This window comes from Eucalyptus grandis, chromosome 9 (genome assembly GCF_016545825.1).
Source record: "Eucalyptus grandis isolate ANBG69807.140 chromosome 9, ASM1654582v1, whole genome shotgun sequence".
In the NCBI taxonomy this organism is placed as follows: Eukaryota; Viridiplantae; Streptophyta; class Magnoliopsida; order Myrtales; family Myrtaceae; genus Eucalyptus; species Eucalyptus grandis.
Genome location: NC_052620.1, coordinates 43,093,179 through 43,098,337, shown reverse-complemented (window position 1 = coordinate 43,098,337; position 5,159 = coordinate 43,093,179). Strand labels below are relative to the sequence as shown.

The window sequence follows — 5,159 nt, the reverse complement described above, 5'->3', positions numbered from 1 at the left end:
CTTGCAGATGACTCACTTACTCTCCCCACTATAAATCCAACAGTGTGGGAGTAGACAGACATTAGTTCCAGTGGCATCGATCTAGTTGAAATTGATTGTGTCGCCGTTCGTTTGAAGAACTTCAATTGCAGGAAACAGAAAACGACGTAAATTTCATCTAGAGTAATCGAAATATCCGGTCAATCTCTCTACCGCTTTGCCACCACTCCTAGTCAGCGTGCCTCAGTTTAATACCTATTATCGCCTCCATTATAGACAGGATATGAACTTTATATGTTTTGAGATTTCATGAGTGAATGGAGTTTGGATGCCAGAAGTAGGCCAAGACATCAACGATGGTGGGCCGTTTGGACGCTTTCTTCAGGAAATTTGACATTGACACATGCATCTGGAGAGAGCCTGTTTGGATTGGCTCATGACCTCGCTTTTCCTTCTTGTCTTCCATCTTATTGGATTCATCTGTCATAGCGATCTTTGAAAATTTTAGGCGTGGATACTACTGCACCCATGCGGAAATCATTGTTGTATCCGCGAAACGTTCCCCCCGTAAAAATACACAGAGCCAAAAAATTTGGACGTAGGAGGAAGGCGATGGGCGGAAATGCAAATGCAGAAAGCGATTTGCTTCCATCAAGCTATGAAGAACAGGAAAGAGCAGACAACATATACGGAGCCCGCCAATTTGGACCCTTGGACCCCGGACTAAGCTGGCATAAAACAACGAAAGATGTCGGCATTCTGAACTGTTGCCATTCAAAGATCGGCATTGAAAGAGTTCTGATCTCTGCATTTCAGTTGAACTACACCAAAGATCGAGGCCTTGCCTCTCCATAAAACATTTTTAAGTCCACCTACCATTTTCTTTGGTGAAAAAAACAGAACGGTCTTTCGTCAGCAGAACTTTGAAATGAAGAAAATGGAGGCTATTCTGAGACATGATTACTCGAATCGCCATGGGCATTGGCAAAACGCAAGCACTGTTGGGGGTTCTTGGAGCTTGCGGCTCATCAATAAAAAGGCCTATAGATTGTAAATTTTACACCACCAATGATTTGTCACTTATTTGGAAGATAGAACAAGATCTTCCTTTTTGTATAGACAAAATATGAGATGTTACCCTGGCCTCGCATATACCGATGGTAAATTGTAACAAATATACACCTAACACACTACCAGGCAGTGACTTCACTTTTCAACTACGCTATTTCCTCTCCTGCGTTTGCAAATTACCAAAACTCTTCCATTTCATATCAACATGGTTATGAACAAAGATAACAAAAGGAAGATAAAAAAAGAAAAAAAGTAGTAAATATTTCGAGTCCCCTGGATATTCAAATTCCATTGAAGTCCTCAGCTCTCTGAGTAAACCTGCAGCATGTGCAGCCATTTAAATCACAACTTCAGCAGAGAAGCTACAGCAGAGAAGCTACTGGCATCACCAGTGCAAACCCTTGTAAAGGTAACTGCAGATAGAATAGCAGCTTTCTATGCAAGACCAAGTAGAACAGCAACAGGTAATGCTGTCAAATTCTCTTGCAATGTAAAATGCAATGGAACATTCGATATCAAATTATCACTCGATTTCTCTTTTAATTTTCTTCTCCATAAGGTCTCAGAGGACTTTTTTCTCCAGGTCGGCAACACCAACAAGTGAAGACAAAAACGAGGATATCTGCATCCCACAATTGATCATTTTGTTCACTTCCATCTTGTCTTCTATTCAACTAAACTTCATTTCACATGAATGGAAGACCCAAGATCAGATCTCAAGTACTGTATACTACTCTAAATTTCCTGTATAAGCATATCTTTATTACTAATATTCACCACCTAAAGGAAGAAAAGACACAAGAATAGTGCTATATTCGGATATCAAATTCAGCATCTTCCTGTCTTATAAAGTGAATTTGCCTTGCTAATTGTCCAACTTTCTGAGAGGACAGAACAGGAGTACAGCTATCAAGTCTGATCCAATAGAGATGCTGAAAGCCATATGTCTCTCGTAATTAGAACTATATCCTAATCAGAGGTCACTTGAATAACCTCTTGATAACCAGATATTCTGTGGTAAATGGTACACAACTCTTACAAGAATATATACAGAACAGGGACCTTTTTTTCACCCTGTACTTTACAAAACCAACTCATACTTCCTTATAAGGATGCCCAATGAAGAATTACTTATCTATGCAACTTTCAAGCATTCTAAAACATATGGGGTCAATCATTCAACTTTTCCCAACTTCCATTACCTGAGCATGTCTCCAGGGTTCAATTTGGGCCCACTTAAGGCAGGTGATATGCTGAAAGTGTTGCCATCTCCGCAAAATGATGGGTGTCCCAGGGAGTTGGCCTGTCTGGGATGGAAGGAACTTCAATATCTCCTTCCAACATTTTCAGTGCATCCAAGATGGTTGGCCTTAGAGCCACCATAACATGAGCACACAGTATTCCAACCAGCACAAATCTCTCCATTATGCCCTTTGGGTTCGAATTTGTAGACTCTCCAGCTTTCAACAACGAAGGATCAAATGCTTCTTCTATCTTCCCAGCTTTTATCAGAGACCAGACCCAATCTGTTATCAAAAATGCCCGTGGCGACCTGAAGAAGACAAATCAAGAGCCTTTCTACCACACATTGTTTCCAAAACAACCACTCCGAAACTATAGACATCACTCTTTTCAGTCAGCTGTCCATAAAGTGCATACTCGGGAGCCAAATAGCCATGAGTTCCAGCCACCCTGGTAGTAAGATGGGATTGTCCTTCTCTGCTTTGCTTTGCTAACCCAAAATCTGCAACTCTTGCCCTCATGTCTGCATCCAGCAAAATGTTTGTCGCTTTAATGTCTCTATGATATATTGCAGGTTTCACCCCATAGTGCAGATAAGCGAGCCCCTTTGCCACATCCAAAATAATGTTTTTCCTTTGAGGCCAGGTCAATGTCTTCTTCCCACTTTGATTATCGGGCAATGGGAAAAGATGATCATTGAGATTACCATTTGGCATGTAATCATAGACAAGATATCTCTGGCCACTCATTTCATCATAATCATCATTATCATCTCCGTCTACCACACAGCATCCCCTAAGTGGCACCAAATTCCTATGCTTCAAATTGCTAATAATCTCGACCTCGTTGCAAAACTCAGCATCCCCTGGAAATCTGATTCGATAATTCTCTTGACAGCAACCTCCGTCCCATCAGATAGAACTCCCTTGAAAACCAATCCAAAACCACCCCGCCCGATGAAATTCTTCTGTGAGAAGTTGCTGGTTGCTTTCTCAAGATCACGAATTTTGAACCAAATAGACCCCGTATTAGGCCTTGGCCTTGCCCTAGACCCTGATTCCTCCTGGTCAAGACTAAAATCTGCATTAGACCCCTGAATTCTCCTCCTCCTCTTACTCATCCTATCATACCAAAAGTACAAACCCAGCAAACAAGACATGACTATGACCGCAACACCAGCACCAGTCAAGCCAAAAACGAGATTAGTGTGCCGTTTACCAGCCGAACTCCCTTGCTTATTGATTGACAATGCCATAATGCACGTCAGCGCGCCATTACTCTTGGGCCCGTAAGCATTGACAATACCAGCAGCATACAGAATAGTGAAATAAAAGCAATCCGTAGTATTGGGATTGTTACCACTGATGGATTGCAGCTCGGCTTGGACGCTCAAACCAGCAGACACGCACTGGTCACAGTAGGTCAAAACATTGAGGTCGGGCTTGCAGGCCGAATCAAGAATCGTTGAGTTGCCAAGTTCCCTGACCCAGTCCTGCGTAGTGTGAATGTGGGCACAAGAGTAGGGCGTGATGAGGAACTGCGAAGGGTCGAGGCAGTGGGAAACAAGATCGGTGGCGAGAGAGAGAGAAGTGAGGGCGGATTGAAAGTCTTGGAGGCAAGAAATGGAGGAGTTGAGGTCTGGGAGTTGGAACAGAGAAGTCTGTCGGAGGCTCTGAGCCAAACCAACGCCGAAGAGGGACAGGAGGTTCTGGCAACAGGGTTCTTAGAATTGTCGCTGAGGGAAGCGTTGGGTTCGAAGCTGGGGTGTTGGCAATTCGAACTGTTCCAAGGGATTGTGCGCACGTAGCTGAGATCCAGAGGGCATGTCGATCCGTTGGTGGCGGCGGCGGGGCGGCGGCGGAAGCTGGGGAGAGAGCAGTGAGAGAAAGAACTGCGAAGAACAGGGAGATGGCAGCGGGCGACGCCGATTCAAGATTCATCTTTGACTTCTTGGGTGCGATTCTTGCTTTACTCTTCTGTCGGAGAGAAGAGATGGGAGCATCAAAGGAGGAGGTGGAGGTGGTTCAAGGAGGGAGAAGATGGAGACGCCATGAACGGAGCTTCAAAAGGCGGACCGGAAGAAAGGAGCAGCCACTCCCTTCGTCGTCTGGTCAAACTACCACCCTTGACGGGGTACGCCGCCATCGGAGGTGGAGTTAAACACCGTTGAATATACTTTAGTTTTAGTTTAAAAATCGGAGAGCGGAGATGCCCTTTATAAATTCGACAAAACTGCCACTAGGCTTGTGGGGCCCAACGATTTTTTTTTTTTTTTTTTTTTGGTTTGGTTTCCGTCGGCTTGACTAAGGACAGGACAAATTCGTAACTGGGGTCGGCTATCATCGTGGTCCGATGGTCAGGTTTGGATTCCTAGAAAGTCCAAGTCAAGTATGCACGCGACGAGACGAGTGGTCGACCGTAGAATCTATATGGAAGTGCACGGCGTGGGGGTCGTTTTGTATTCTCGAGTTCCTGTTTACATAAAGAAGACTCCCCCAGCCCCGGAAGTAATTTAGTAATTTAGAGAGCGTATGGCGCGCAAGCCACGGAAGGCAACGCGAAAGTGACGAGAAAATGACCTGAAAGAGACACGGGGAGCACAGTAAAAACAGCATCACTAGCTGATGCCCGGAAGGTTCCCATCATTTCGTTCAACGATGGAAAGTAGTTCTTCCCACGTGCTAATTTCTTGACATTTTTATGAATCTACCGACTCTTCCTGACGAATCACAAGTAATTAATTTTTCTTATCTTTTTATGTACTTTTATTTGTCTTACTTTATTATCAAAACTCTAAATTTATCTGCTCCTATATGAATTTATTAACCATTGTTTTGATAACTTGCTGATGTTTTTCTGGTTAAATA

At 43.7% G+C, this 5,159-nt stretch overlaps 1 pseudogene; it reads right to left on the bottom strand.

Moving 5' to 3' along the window:
* Window positions 1-1,051: 1,051 nt before the first annotated feature.
* On the bottom strand, window positions 1,052-4,437 carry LOC120288585 (annotated as a pseudogene).
* Window positions 4,438-5,159: the final 722 nt, after the last annotated feature.